Here is a 16,020-nt window from a genome sequence, read left to right on the forward strand (position 1 = left end):
TTTACATCCGAGATACACCGCGTCTAGTTGTTTCCACGGCGAGCTAATGTGGCTAACGTCTAGGCGGAGCTAATGTGGCTAACGTCTATGCGGAGCTAAAGTTGTCAACGTCTACAGACGTCTACCGTGAACCATGTCTTCGGTCGACTGCAACCTTCAAAACACGCCAAACTTTTATGCTAAAACGTGATAAAAGCAAACATTCAGTTCCGATTCCGCGCTTGGACCACAAGTTGCTTACGTTTTGTAACGGCCCGTGGTTGCAGAAGGAAGCTAGCGTTTCCCAGCGCTAACGAGGAACCAGCTCCTGACAAAACAAAATGGCCGACGTAAACTGAAGTTGCACTCATTTCTCCACGTTTTCCTTTTCTCATGTTGATGGATTCTCAGAAAATGTAGCTGCTTTTTTTAGTTTTTTGGGGGGATTGGCTAACTTCCCTTTTGGAGCACAACATGTTTTAACACATCTGTTTCAACCAGAGGTTTTTATGCAGCATTAGAGCTAATGTTGCTAACGTCGAGCTAATGTCGCTAACGTCTACGCGGAGCTAATGTCGCTAACGTCTACACACGGAGCTAATGTCGCTAATGTCTATGCGGAGCTAATGCCGCTAACGGCTATGTAAAGCTAATGTCGCTAACGTCTAGGCGGAGCTAATGTCGCTAACGTCTACGCGGAGCTAATATCACTAACGTCTACGCGGAGCTAATGTCGCTAACGTCTATGTAAAGCTAATGCCGCTAACGTCTACACATGGAGCTAATGTCGATAGATTCTCAAAAAATGTAGCTCCTTTTTTTTGTTTTTGGGGGGATTGGCTAACTTCCCTTTTGGAGCACAACTAAGATTCTGTCGACGGACATATCCTCCTTTGTCCCGCTTTTTGGTTTTGCTGTGGCGTTTTCATGTTTCTGCATCGTTCTTCGGCGTCACGTTGTTCACACTCTGGAGCACGTTTAAGAGCACAGGAGTTCTTGTTATCGAGCAGAGCGACGGTTCAAAGTGCCACGGACCAAACAGGTGTCGGTCCCGGTTACGGGCTGCGCGATAAATCGAATTTAACGTAATCGACAATGTGAAAAATGGCCAAACCGTCAAATCGAGTGTTGCGGCGCTGACAGCTTTTCTCACTTCTCCCTCAAAGAAAAGACCGAGCGGGAGAAGATTTAGCGACCCTTTTACCGCTTCCTTAGAGCCGCGAGTCACGACTTGAAGAAGCCTCACGTGGTTTTATCGGGGAGGGACATCGGCATGGCGTGGACGGAGTACCGATTTAAAAGAGAGCAGAGGGTTGGCTGGTTCTGCTGCGGTGGAGACGAGCGGAGGAGGGGCCAGAGAGTGCATCTATCTGACAGTACCTCACAGTCCAGAGCAGAGGTTATGTAAGAACACTCAGAAGCACAATAATGAACTTCCTGTCCACGCCGAGCACTTCCTGTGTGGATGTATCCGAGGAAAGCCCAGACAGGTGCGGTCAGAAGAACAGCCCGGTCTGGAAACGGGTTTCGATCCGGGTTTAGTCCTGAGCAGGTCCCGGGAGTTCTGATGTAGTCCTAGTCTGAATATGCTCTGCTTCAAGTTCTGTCCTAGTCCTGTTTGACCTTAGTTTAGTTCTTGTTTAGTCTTAATGTCCTGGTTTAGTTCTGGTCCAGTCCTGGCCAATTTCTTCTTGAGTCTATTTTCTGTTCTCAGTTTAGTCCTGGTTTAGTCCTGGTTTAGTCCTGGTTTAGACCTGGTTTAGTCCTGGTTTAGTCCTGGTTTAGTCCTGGTTTGGACCTGGTTTAGACCTGATTTAGTCCTTGGTTTAGTCCTTGGTTTAGTCCTGGTTTAGTCCTTGTTTAGTCCTTGGTTTAGTCCTGGTTTAGACCTGGTTTAGACCTGGTTTAGACCTGGTTTAGTCCTTGGTTTAGTCCTTGGTTTAGTCCTGGTTTAGTCCTTGTTTAGTCCTGCTTTAGTCCTGCTTTAGTCCAGGTTTAGACCTGGTTTAGACCTGGTTTAGTCCTGCTTTAGTCCTGGTTTAGACCTGGTTTAGTCCTGGTTTAGTCCTGCTTTAGTCCTGGTTTAGACCTGGTTTAGTCCTGCTTTAGTCCTGGTTTAGACCTGGTTTAGACCTGGTTTAGACCTGGTTTAGACCTGGTTTAGTCCAGGTTTAGTCCTGGTCTAGTCCTGGTTTAGTCCTGCTTTAGTCCTTGTTTAGTCCTGGTTAAGTCCTGGTTTAGTCCTTGTTTAGTCCTGGTTTAGACCTGGTTTGGACCTGGTTTAGTCCTTGGTTTAGTCCTGGTTTAGTCCTTGTTTAGTCCTTGGTTTAGTCCTGGTTTAGTCCTGCTTTAGTCCTGGTTTAGACCTGGTTTAGACCTGGTTTAGACCTGGTTTAGACCTGGTTTAGTCCAGGTTTAGTCCTGCTTTAGTCCTGCTTTAGTCCTGGAGGAGGTCCCTGTGGTCAGAGCTAACTGGATTATCGGTCACAGGACAGAACACATGCTCCTCAGACGCTGGACGTTTCCATTTACGTTTGAAAGAAACTTCAGAAACGTAACGGTTCTTTTGGATCTTATGAGACATGAACTGGTGTCTTTACCTCAGATGCCCCGCCCACTGAAGGTTGGGTTCACGTGACGTCACAATTTGCCAATCTCCCGCGTTGATTAAAATTGAGCCTCAAAATTGGTATAATTTGTTGTTTAAATGGTCAAAATGCAGATTTGTTGACCTGGTTTATGGTTCATATCTGTCATTACTGGACCTGTCATTACTGGACCTGTCATTACTGGACCTGTCATTACTGGACCTGTCACATGTGAGCGCCGTGTGGTCAGATACAGAGACACGCATCATTCGTCCAGGAGTGTTCCATTGTAGAAAAATGTTTCAGTTGTATCATCTGGACTCTGGAAACGTTTCGACTCTCGTCCAAGAGTCATTCACTCTGTGGTAAGCCCCGCCCCCTGGTTTCACCAGAAACTTACACCTCTTTGTGTTCCATCAAACTATCCTCTTGTTTACTATCAGTCCTTTAAAGGGCTGTTAGTCTCCCTTATGTCCCTGACTCACTCTCTTTCTCGTCTCTGAGGACCTGATGCAACCATGTCGTTAAACGACATGGTTGCTGTCGGAAACCGTTCCAAAGACCCCCGTCCTCCGTCACAAAGACCCCCGTCCTCCGTCACAAAGACCCCTGTCCTCCCTCACAAAGACCCTGTCCTCCCTCACAAAGACCCCAGTCCTCCCTCACAAAGACCCCGTCCTCCCTCACAAAGACCCTCGTCCTCTGTCAGAAAGACCCCGTCCTCCCTCACAAAGACCCTCGTCCTCTGTCAGAAAGACCCCGTCCTCCCTCACAAAGACCCCAGTCCTCCCTCACAAAGACCCCCGTCCTCCGTCACAAAGACCCTGTCCTCCCTCACAAAGACCCTGTCCTCCCTCACAAAGACCCTGTCCTCCGTCACAAAGACCCTCGTCCTCCCTCACAAAGACCCTGTCCTCCCTCACAAAGACCCCGTCCTCCGTCACAAAGACCCCCGTCCTCCGTCACAAAGACCCTGTCCTCCCTCACAAAGACCCTGTCCTCCCTCACAAAGACCCTGTCCTCCGTCACAAAGACCCTCGTCCTCCGTCACAAAGACCCCGTCCTCCCTCACAAAGACCCTGTCCTCCGTCACAAAGACCCTGTCCTCCGTCACAAAGACCCTCGTCCTCCGTCACAAAGACCCCGTCCTCCCTCACAAAGACCCTGTCCTCCGTCACAAAGACCCTGTCCTCCGTCACAAAGACCCCGTCCTCCGTCACAAAGACCCTGTCCTCCGTCACAAAGACCCTGTCCTCCGTCACAAAGACCCTGTCCTCCGTCACAAAGACCCTGTCCTCCGTCACAAAGACCCTGTCCTCTGTTAAACGATGACGTCAGAGCTAACGTTTCTCTCTCTGATCCAAACTCTTCATCAGTCGTCCACAGAACTATATTGTGATCCACGTGCTGCGCATTGTATCATTTCCAACGCGTTTCATAGCGGCGAGAAGTGGGGACCGTTGCCGTAGCGACTGGCGATATTAAAACAACACATTATAGCTTCATCGGGTGGGACAGTGGACGCTCGCGCTTAGAAACGGCGCCGCAAACAAACAGAGAATCTGAGGAGGCGAAGTCATCAGCAGCTGTCCCGAGGAATGTGACGCAAGAGCCAAGGCTCACTGTCCTGGACCAGGACAGGACCAGGGCCAGGGCCAGGACAGGGCCAGGACCAGGGCCAGGGCCAGGGCCAGGGCCAGGACCAGGACCAGGACCAGGACAGGACCAGGGCCAGGGCCAGGACAGGACCAGGGCCAGGACCCAGGACCCAGGACCCAGGACCCAGGACCCAGGACCACGGCAGAATCAGACGGGAAAGTTGTCCCGTTGAAACAAAAGCGATGTTTGAAATGATTCGCTGTGTTTATGAGACAAATGTATTCAAACTGAATGATTGTGACATGTCGTGTATCTCACCTGAACCTGGAATGGCAGTGGTCGCGCTAGCTCGCTGTTAGCATCATGACTTTATGTCCAGTGTCAAATCATGACTTACTATAAGATCAGGGGACTTTAAATTCCCACATTTCATTCACTCAAATATTTGTTTTTGGACAGTGTATTTTTTCACTATTGAGGAAAAGTTTGGATTAGGTTTAGGAACAGCTCATTTGCTTAAGGTTAGAGCTTTGGACCACGGGATAATAATTTTTATACCCAATTCCGCACGATGATTGTGTTCACCAGAATGTGAGATTAAAAAAAATGGTGATTGACATTTCTTCTTCTTCTTAACTCTTAAAGTCAGTTAGCGTTTAGCTTGGAGGCTAGTTTTACACGCTAATTCCTATCCAAAATAAAACGCCAAAAGGTTTCCACACTCAACAAGGACTTTTAAGGAGAGTTTGACCTACATGTGGTCGATAAGTTGGTACCAGCCCAAACCCGCTAATGCTAACATAACGGGCAATGCTAACGGCTAATGGGGACAAAGTTACATGTGACTAGTTTTGGAGTCCCTTAAAACTTCCCTACGTGATCGATAGCATCAGCATCAACGCCACATCTACTAAAGTCTGTCATTTAAAGGCGCTGGACCCGGTTTTTACCGTTTTGAAACGTAAAAAACAGAACTAGCTCATTTCAAAGTCTCCACAACAGTCTCCGTGTATCGCTCGCTTCCCTGACGCATTTCCAGCATCTTTAACTTTCACCGTGCAGAGTTTATTCACACTTTTCACGAGTCTCTGAGCCCAGAACGACCCGGGTGAAGCTAACAAACACTAGCATGCTAACGGCGCACTTCCAGCTTCTCTTAGGGCTCGTTTCCATCCGAGTAAATGCGTTTATGATGCAGATTTGACTTTATTACTTTATTTTGTTCCGTTTCTCACGTTTCAAAACAGCGAGCGTCAGCTACAGCCCCTCACAGCGGAGCCACAAAGGTTTCGTAGTGCACCTTTAGCTAAATGAGAACACCTAAGCGCAAAGTAGCGTCCTTGTCCGCGGGCCACACTTCTTTGCACGTTAAACGGCGTGAGTCCTTCTTCCTTCCCCTTGGGTCGTGGAGCTTTGGTCTCGGCGTGAGCAGACGGCCGGAGCGTTCTCACACTTGTTTACGTCGTTTACCCGGCGTTATTATCCGGCGACATCAAACACTTACCGCGTTCTTCCCATAAAAAAGGCCCCGGGAGCCGACGTGAGGGCCTCGGAGACACGGGGGCTTTGTCTGCTGCTGTCGCGCCGGGAAAACCGGGAAAACATGTCCGAGTTAGACTGTTCCACCGCTTCTCATGTTTAAAGTGTAGAATGTTCATCTTTTTGTGATATATTTAGTGGTATGTTGGTTGAAAGGTTGTAATACAGCGACCGAAGGATTCTACATTATAATATTTACGAAAAAAACGTATTATCGATTAGTTTCGTGGTATTTTTCCAGGCTCCGCCTCTAGAGGAGGAAAGTAAAAAGTGATGAAATGTGAGACAAAGGAAACAAAATATTTCTACTGATCCTGGAGTTTAACTGCAGAGAACGGGACGAAAGTGACGCTGTGCGGGGGGCCAAAGAGGGCCAAAGAGGGCCAAAGAGGGAAGAAGAGGGCAAAAGAGGGAAGAAGAGGAGGGCCGAAGAGGGAAGAAGAGGGCCAAAGATGGCCGAAGAGAGGGCAGAAGAGGGAAGAAGAGCGCCGAAAAGGCCTAAAGAAGGAAGAAGAGGTCCGAAGAGGGCCAACGAGGGCCGAAGAGGGCCAAAGAGGGAAGAAGAGGAGGGCTGAAGAGGGAAGAAGAGTGCCAAAAAGGCCCAAAGAAGAAAGAACAGGTCCGAAGAGGGCAAACGAGGGAAGAACAGGGAAGAAGAGAGGGCAAAAGAGGAGGGCCAAAGAGGGCTAAAGAGGAGGGCCAAAGAGGGCTAAAGAGGAGGGCTAACGAGGGCTAAAGAGGAGGGCTAAAGAGGGCTAAAGAGGAGGGCCAAAGAGGGCTAAAGAGGAGGGCCAAAGAGGGCTAAAGAGGAGGGCTAACGAGGGCTAAAGAGGAGGGCTAAAGAGGGCTAAAGAGGAGGGCCAAAGAGGGCTAAAGAGGAGGGCCAAAGAGGGCTAAAGAGGAGGGCCAAAGAGGGCTAAAGAGGAGGGCTAAAGAGGGCTAAAGAGGAGGGCCAAAGAGGGCTAAAGAGGAGGGCCAAAGAGGGCTAAAGAGGAGGGCCAAAGAGGGCTAAAGAGGAGGGCCAAAGAGGGCTAAAGAGGAGGGCTAAAGAGGGCTAAAGAGGAGGGCCAAAGAGGGCTAAAGAGGAAGGCCAAAAAGGGCTAAAGAGTGTAAAAGAGTCAAGAGTCGAGTGTTGAAACGTGAGAATCTGATAAGAGCAGGAATGAAGAGCTGGTCCGGACACAGAGCAGGTTCTGTCTCCGTCCTTGATCCTCTGGGAAATACTCCTGAATAATCCTGAAAGTACTTTTACTCTGAGCTGGACTTTAACACTAGGAGAAAGTACACATGTATTCCAAACACACACCTAACTCGAAGTCTTAGGTCCTTCTTCTCGCAGCAGTTTAACGCCTGATATTGTCACGTTCAAATCTCATCCCGGATTATAAATAATATAAACGAGGACAAAGTGATGGAAAAGCACCAGAGGAGAGTCCGCGAGCTCCCGCCGTCAAACCAACGACGCAACTGTGGCGCGTTTTTGCACTAAATCCATTTCACGATGAGGTGCAGAGACGTTTCTCTTGTATCGTCAGTACTTTTGTGACTTTTTACACAGTTTATTATGCTAAACAGCCGTGGTTTTGAGGAGAAAAGCTGAAGTTAAATGTCTCCAGGGCGCGCGAAAGAGAAGGAAAGTCCTGAAGCGCCTTAAACACGACGCGCTTTATTGTTGAGCTCTCATTTTTTTGGGGGAACATTGAGCGCAATAAACTACGAAACACGAGTCACCGCTATTACACGCTAACAAGGAAAAGCATTCATCAGAGGTGGGCCACGCTGACCAAGTGTGTTCTTTAAAAACACAGAGAGAGAGAGAGAGAGAGAGAGAGAGAGAGACCGGGGTAGAAGAGAGAAAGACGAGGGGCGGAGTGAACGAGAAGCAGGCTCCGGTCCAGAGAAGGAGGGAAAGAAGGAAAGAAAGAGAGGGAGGGAGTAGAGCGAGAGTAGAGCCATAGAGAGAGCAAGAGAAAGAGGGAGGTAGGGAGTAGAGAGAGAGAGAGGGAGGGAGAGAGAGAGAGAGAGAGAGGGAGAGGGAGGGAGAGAGAGAGAGAGAGAGAGAGAGAGGGAGGGAGAGAGAGAGAGAGAGAGAGAGAGAGGGAGTGGACCAGGACTGCAGCTCAGAAACACACACAGCTCCTGAACCCCGTCGCCGTCCCCTCGTCTCCTCCTCTGCACTTCGTCTCCTCCTCTGCACTTCTTCTCCTCCTCTGCACTTCTTCTTCTCCTCTGCACCTCTGCCCACGGGACGCTCGCTTCCCCCGCACGCCTCGACACGACCGACGCCGTTTTTGCCGCCGCGTTGGACGGCGAGGGGGGAAAAAAGAGCAAAGGAAGGCGAGCGCGGAGAGAGGAGACTCGAGAGGAGACGTGAGAGGAGACGCGAGAGGAGACGCGCTTCACGCCTTTGGCCAGCAGGGGGAACCGCGAGAAGCTTTCCCCCGGACCATGTCGCTCTGAACCGGTGGAAATAGTTTGACGTTGAGCGGCGGGAGGAGAGAGGACGAGACGATGGCCACGGCCGTGTTTCAGGTGAGAGTCAACGCCGGGACGCAGCCGGAGTGAAGAGAGACTCCGGCGTCGCTGCTGCTGAACCCGAACACGTTTCCATGGTTTTAGTCGTTGATGGAGAGGTTTGTGCGGACGAAGTGGAACTTTATGTGACACTTCGATCACTCTCGTGGGGATTCGGTTTTGACGTTGGGTCGGAACTCTCTCGAGACTAAACCGGGTCCAAACGATTTAATCTCAGGCCAATTTAGAGCTTTATCTCGTTAACATCGAATAGTTGTTGATGATTGTGATTTTTCCACACATTTTTGACCAAATAAAGATCAAACTTTTATTTTTCTGCTTTTTCATTGAGAATATTTATGAATAAAATGTCAATGTGGATTCCAATCGGACATTTTTGGACGTTTTGATGAAACGCTGCCGTTTTCGTGATAAAAGGTTTTAGAGTTCAGCTGACGATTGTCAAAGAACAACAACGATTATTTTCAGTCGCAATTAGTAGATTCCTTTTTCTGCTGGAAAAGTTACTGTAACTTCTATTCGTAAGACGCTTTTGCACAAAGTGAAGCAAAAACATAAGGATGGACGAAACCAGGACCTAATCTGAGCGCTGCTGTAGCTGCTGTAGCTGGTGTAGCTGGTGTAGTTGGTGTAGCTGCTGTAGCTGCTGTAGCTGGTGTAGCTGGTGTAGCTGGTGTAGCTGCTGTAGCTGCTGTAGCTGCTGTAGCTGGTGTAGCTGCTGTAGCTGCTGTAGCTGCTGTAGCTGGTGTAGCTGGTGTAGCTGGTGTAGCTGGTGTAGCTGGTGTAGCTGTTGTAGCTGCTGTAGCTGGTGTAGCTGGTGTAGCTGGTGTAGCTGGTGTAGCTGCTGTAGCTGCTGTAGCTGGTGTAGCTGGTGTAGCTGTTGTAGCTGCTGTAGCTGGTGTAGCTGGTGTAGCTGGTGTAGCTGCTGTAGCTGCTGTAGCTGGTGTAGCTGGTGTAGCTGGTGTAGCTGCTGTAGCTGGTGTAGTTGGTGTAGCTGCTGTAGCTGCTGTAGCTGGTGTCGCTGCTGTAGCTGGTGTAGCTGGTGTAGCTGGTGTAGTTGGTGTAGCTGCTGTAGATGGTGTAGCTGGTGTAGCTGCTGTAGCTGGTGTAGCTGGTGTAGCTGGTGTAGCTGCTGTAGCTGCTGTAGCTGGTGTAGCTGCTGTAGCTGCTGTAGCTGGTGTCGCTGCTGTAGCTGGTGTAGCTGGTGTAGCTGGTGTAGTTGGTGTAGCTGCTGTAGATGGTGTAGCTGGTGTCGCTGGTGTCGCTGGTGTAGCTGGTGTAGCTGGTGTAGCTGGTGTCACTGGTGTAGCTGCTGTAGCTGGTGTAGCTGGTGTAGCTGGTGTAGCTGCTGTAGCTGGTGTAGCTGGTGTAGCTGCTGTAGCTGCTGTAGCTGGTGTCGCTGCTGTAGCTGGTGTAGCTGGTGTAGCTGGTGTAGTTGGTGTAGCTGCTGTAGATGGTGTAGCTGGTGTAGCTGCTGTAGCTGCTGTAGCTGGTGTAGCTGGTGTCGCTGGTGTCGCTGGTGTAGCTGGTGTCACTGGTGTAGCTGCTGTAGCTGCTGTAGGTGTTGTAGCTGCTGTAGCTGGTGTAGGTGGTGTAGCTGGTATCGCTGGTGCTGCTGCTGTTGCTGCTGCTGCTGCTGCTGCTGCTGGTGCTGCTGCTGCTGGTGCTGCTGAAGCTGCTGCTGCTGCTGCTGCTGGTGCTGCTGCTGCTGCTGCTGCTGCTGCTGAAGCTGCTGAAGCTGCTGCTGCTGCTGCTGCTGCTGCTGGTGCTGCTGCTGCTGCTGCTGCTGCTGCTGAAGCTGCTGCTGCTGCTGCTGCTGGTGCTGCTGCTGCTGCTGCTGCTGCTGCTGCTGAAGCTGCTGCTGCTGCTGCTGCTGCTGATGCTGTTGCTGAAGCTGCTGCTGCTGCTGCTGCTGCTGCTGAAGCTGCTGCTGCTGCTGCTGCTGGTGCTGCTGCTGCTGCTGCTGCTGCTGCTGCTGCTGCTGAAGCTGCTGCTGCTGCTGCTGCTGCTGCTGGTGCTGCTGCTGCTGCTGCTGCTGCTGCTGCTGGTGCTGCTGCTGCTGCTGCTGCTGCTGCTGAAGCTGCTGCTGCTGCTGCTGCTGCTGCTGAAGCTGCTGCTGCTGCTGCTGCTGCTGAAGCTGCTGCTGCTGCTGCTGCTGCTGCTGAAGCTGCTGCTGCTGCTGCTGCTGCTGCTGGTGCTGCTGCTGCTGCTGCTGCTGCTGCTGAAGCTGCTGCTGCTGCTGCTGCTGCTGCTGCTGGTGCTGGTGCTGCTGCTGCTGCTGCTGCTGCTGCTGGTGCTGCTGCTGCTGCTGGTGCTGCTGCTGCTGCTGCTGCTGCTGCTGCTGAAGCTGCTGCTGCTGCTGCTGCTGCTGCTGGTGCTGCTGCTGCTGCTGGTGCTGCTGCTGCTGCTGCTGCTGCTGCTGCTGAAGCTGCTGCTGCTGCTGCTGCTGCTGCTGCTGGTGCTGCTTCTGCTGCTGCTGCTGCTGCTGGTGCTGCTGCTGCTGCTGCTGCTGCTGCTGCTGAAGCTGCTGCTGCTGCTGCTGCTGCTGCTGCTGCTGCTGCTGCTGCTGAAGCTGCTGCTGCTGCTGCTGCTGCTGCTGCTGAAGCTGCTGCTGCTGCTGCTGCTGCTGCTGAAGCTGCTGCTGCTGCTGCTGCTGCTGCTGGTGCTGCTGCTGCTGCTGCTGCTGCTGCTGCTGCTGAAGCTGCTGCTGCTGCTGCTGCTGCTGCTGGTGCTGCTGCTGCTGCTGGTGCTGCTGCTGCTGCTGCTGCTGCTGCTGCTGCTGCTGAAGCTGCTGCTGCTGCTGCTGCTGCTGCTGGTGCTGCTGCTGCTGCTGCTGCTGCTGCTGCTGCTGCTGGTGCTGCTGCTGCTTCTGCTGCTGCTGCGTGGTGTGAGCTGGCACGTCACTGCAGACAGAGTAAATAACCCGTAACAGGCCAAACACAGAGGCGTTTGAGACCCCAGGGCCAGACACAGGTCCCATTTGGAGGTAGGTGGTCCGGACCATGTGGTGCGGGGACGGACGACGCCCACAGAGCTCCGAGAGAAAGACGTTTATCTGGAGAAGAAAAAGCTGGAAAAAATGTATAGACAATTTATCGTATTTTCCGGAGTATAAGTCACACTGGAGTATAAGTCGCACCAACCAAAAAATAATGTTTTTGTTTCCCCCCCCCGCATTTTTAGAGTAGATATTTAATCTTGAAATGCAGTTTAAAATAATATCAGATTAGAGCACGTACACCTGTTCTTCAGAACATGGTGAACAGGTGTACGTATGCTAACGCTAACACCTTCAGCTACATGATGCACAGACAGAACTGTGGTAAATGTCTGGTATGTTAACGTAACATATGAACCTGTTACATCCACCTGAGGCCGGCCCGCATTCTCCAAATTACAAAAGTTCTCTTACATCATCACTTTTTTCCCCGTGGTCAATACCAGCAAGTTATACATAATTTTAAAGGTCATTTTCTCAACAAAACGATAATGTCATTGATTTACATAATAATAATATGCCCCAATAAACAATTACCAATAGTTTGTGAAAAAGTCTCAACTTTTACAAACGCATGTCCTGTTTGCTGTTTATGACGGACAAAACGGCTTTAATTCTGTTCATCCTTGTACTCAGTCTGTCCGTAAGGAACCATTGAAAAACAATATCCACTTGTATTTTTCCTGAAGTTTTCCGATTTCAAGATATTGTCAAGTAAACAAAGCTTTCTTCTCTGGTGATATTCAGGATTAAGGCTCGTCCGGCTCATTTCTCCGTCCATAACAAATGACCTGTTTGACTTATAAGATGGTGTTTGGCATCGATCTTTTCTTCAGACTGTTACCTACAGAATGACACCATCCACGGGTTTGTTTTTTACAGCCGCCGCAAAAAAAAAGCGTCACCGCCGACTAGCAGACTGCGCGCTAACGGTGACGTAGAAGACTTTGATTGACATATTATTCTAGCCAATAAGAATAGTTTTAGAATGGTGGGTGGGACTTAGGGGTCCCACACACAGAATCGTCTCTATTCACGTGCGTAAAGCTGTCAGAACCTAGATTTTCGGCAGGAGGCGACTAGATTTTACGCATCACGTTTTCTGATTTTATTAGCCTTTTGGACGCGCATTTTGTTAGATATATGTATTATTATATCAATACAAAAATAAAATTTAAATATTATTATTATTATTATATTTTTTTTTTACCTCTATATGTGAAATTCATGGGTAAACTCATATTTACACATTTTCACATACATTGTTTTTAGCAGTTATAATAGGTATTAGTGGCCAAACATCAAAATGTATGTTTTATGATCATAGAGGAGCTAAAATTGTAATAAAACAGTTTGGCACAGTTGGCACATATTTGGATCACTTGTTCCGAATATACTTTTTGATACAAAAAGGTCAACAGCACCAAAATGCCTGTTCCTAGAGATCTGAAACTTTACACAGTTGTTGTCAACAAGATAAACATCATGTACAGTGAACAGCATATGCACACAATGAAGTATGTCCTGCTCAGGACCATTACAAATTCACAATATTCAGGCGAGACTAAAAAAAGGATGTTTTGTTTATGTTTGGGCTTCTGTAGTGTAAGTTCTGAAGCCCTGACAGTGTGTCATGTGCACATCTGCAGAAACTAGAAGGCCTAAGCTTTCTAATGATGCATCACACTTACATGTGGAACATAAGATCCTCTTTTAATAAGCAATGCCATTTGGGTCTAACCATTGTGCACAGGGCCAAATAGGTAGATGGTAACATATTAACAGTTCTTCAGATAACTATAGCATAAAGAACATGCTAACTAGCTAACATGCTAACACGTTTAGCAAAGCATCAGTTTTACCCCAAATCATTAAATCCACTGAATTCTTCTTCCTCTGTGTCACTTCTAAACAACTCCACAAACTCCAGAGGAAGAAGAAGTGCAGATTCTTCTTCTGCGTCGCTCAGAGCCTAGAGCGCCCTCTTGTGGTCGTCAGAGTGAAAATACAAATAATATCACATATAAGTCGCGCTGGAGTATAAGTCGCACCCCGGCTAAAACTATGAAAAAAGGTGCGACTTATAGAACGAAAAATGCGGCACTTTTATACACAGACAGTGCATTTACATGTTTTGAACACGTTTCTGTTGGTTTGGAGCCGAGTGAGTGCATTTTGCTCGGAGATGTTTCTTTGGGCCCTGCAACGAGTTGTCCACTGTCCAGGGTGTACCCTGCCTAAGGCCCAAAGTCACTGAGATAGGCTCCAGTCACCCCAGACCCTGAAAGGGAACAAGCGGTAGAAAATGGATGGATGGATGTTTCTTTGGAGGCGTTTGTTCTTTGTTTGTTCTTGGTTTGTTCTCGGTTTATTCTCGGTTTGTTCTCTGTTTGTTCTTGGTTTATTCTCTGTTTTTTCTCTGTTTGTTCATGGTTTATTCTCTGTTTGTTCTTCAATTGTTCTCGGTTTATTCTTGGTTTGTTCTTCATTTGTTCTTGGTTTGTTCTTGGTTTGTTTTTCATTTGTTCTGGTTTGTTCTTGGTTTGTCCTTGGTTTGTTCTTCATTTGTTCTGGTTTGTTCTTCATTTGTTCTCGGTTTGTTCTTGGTTTGTTTTCGGTTTGTTCTTGGTTTGTTCTTGGTTTGTTCTTCATTTGTTCTGGTTTGTTCTTGGTTTGTTCTCGGTTTGTTCTTGGTTTGTTCTTGGTTTGTTTTCGGTTTGTTCTTGGTTTGTTTTCGGTTTGTTCTTGGTTTGTTCTTCATTTGTTCTCGGTTTGTTCTCGGTTTGTTCTTGGTTTGTTTTCGGTTTGTTCTTGGTTTGTTCTCGGTTTGTTCTCGGTTTGTTTTCGGTTTGTTCTTGGTTTGTTCTTGGTTTGTTCTTCATTTGTTCTCGGTTTGTTCTTGGTTTGTTCTTGGTTTGTTCTTGGTTTGTTTTCGGTTTGTTCTTGGTTTGTTCTCGGTTTGTTCTTGGTTTGTTCTTGGTTTGTTTTCGGTTTGTTCTTGGTTTGTTTTCGGTTTGTTCTTGGTTTGTTCTTCAATTGTTCTCGGTTTATTCTTGGTTTGTTCTTCATTTGTTCTGGTTTGTTCTTGGTTTGTCCTTGGTTTGTTCTTCATTTGTTCTGGTTTGTCCTTGGTTTGTTCTTCATTTGTTCTTGGTTTGTTCTTCATTTGTTCTGGTTTGTTCTTGGTTTGTTCTCGGTTTGTTCTCGGTTTGTTCACGGTTTGTTCTCGGTTTGTTCTAGGTTTGTTCTTCATTTGTTCTTGGTTTGTCCTTGGTTTGTTCTTCATTTGTTCTTGGTTTGTTCTTCATTTGTTCTGGTTTGTTCTTGGTTTGTTCTCGGTTTGTTCTTGGTTTGTTTTCGGTTTGTTCTTGGTTTGTTCTTGGTTTGTTCTTCATTTGTTCTCGGTTTGTTCTTGGTTTGTTTTCGGTTTGTTCTTGGTTTGTTCTTCATTTGTTCTCGGTTTGTTCTTGGTTTGTTCTTGGTTTGTTCTCGGTTTGTTCTCGGTTTGTTTTCGGTTTGTTCTTGGTTTGTTCTTGGTTTGTTCTTCATTTGTTCTCGGTTTGTTCTTGGTTTGTTTTCGGTTTGTTCTTGGTTTGTTCTTCATTTGTTCTCGGTTTGTTCTTGGTTTGTTCTTCATTTGTTCTCGGTTTGTTCTCGGTTTGTTTTCGGTTTGTTCTTGGTTTGTTCTTGGTTTGTTCTTCATTTGTTCTCGGTTTGTTCTCGGTTTGTTCTTGTGTCGCGCTGAGATCGAGCTGAAGTCGGCAGATGCGTTTTCCTCGGAGCTCAGGCCTTTTCTCCTGAGCCGTTTTAAAGATGATCTGTCGCTCGTTTTCCGCGATCGGCGTTAAAGAGTGTGCGGCGCAACAAGACGTGATACAACTGGAATCACGCAAACGAAATCTAAAGAAAAACGTAGAAAACAACAGGATGTCGAGTAGATGATTATGAAAATATGTAAAGTTAATGTAATGGCGTCAGTTTGTGGAGTAAATGTACTTCAGATGTTTAAACACGTACTTTGGATTTATTCATTGTACTTAGCCACATTTAAACTCTTTTCGCTCCCACAAACTGGTATAACGCTCGCATCGCCTGCTCTGATTGGACAGTGCTTTAAACTGTTTAATTTACAGTGTAAACTGTAAAAGCTGATCTAAAATTGGACTTAAATCAATTACAAGGTGAAAATGAAGTACTTTTCATCATACTTTTAGCCCTTTTGCTTTATTTTGACTTTTTAGCGGGACGGTCGGCTGTGATTGGTCGTTCAGCGTGATGGAGTTTGAAAACGGGTTAAGGTTTAGTTCAGTTTATGAATAGTTAAAGTTCAGGTTAGAAAAATAATGGTTTTGGCTAAAGTTTTGGGTGTTAACAACAAAAAACATTATTTTATCTCAATTTGCACCATAAACCGTCCAAAACACAACATTTTATTGTGTTCTATCAATTTATGACGGAGCTTGCGTCATGAAGTTGAACAACTTCATGAAATCCAAGTGTGTTTCAGAGGCAAATACAACATTATAACACAAATATAAGATGATAAAATATATTTAACACAAAAGGTGAACACTGTTGTCTGCATTTGACCCTTTAATGTCTCCTGGTTCAGAACCGTTTGCCGACACTCAAATAACTCATTCTGAGATCATAGTGAAAAGTTAATCTAATAAACATATAATCCTCTTGTGTCTTGAGCTTCCATCGCGTTTAAAAGATTTATCGTTCTAATCCTCGAGCCGCTCAGTCGGCGCGTTTTAACAGGTTTTTATTCTCCGTCCC

General features: G+C 47.5%; 1 protein-coding gene across 1 annotated transcript in view; it reads left to right on the forward strand.

Moving 5' to 3' along the window:
• The window catches only part of LOC140360027 (tensin-1-like), a 204,157-nt gene that overhangs the window by 62,602 nt on the left and 125,535 nt on the right, over positions 1-16,020 (forward strand). The window lies entirely within an intron of this gene.

This window comes from Eucyclogobius newberryi, unplaced genomic scaffold, assembly GCF_026437365.1.
Source record: "Eucyclogobius newberryi isolate DKJ021-1_F unplaced genomic scaffold, fEucNew1.0.hap1 SCAF_14, whole genome shotgun sequence".
Taxonomy (NCBI): Eukaryota; Metazoa; Chordata; class Actinopteri; order Gobiiformes; family Gobiidae; genus Eucyclogobius; species Eucyclogobius newberryi.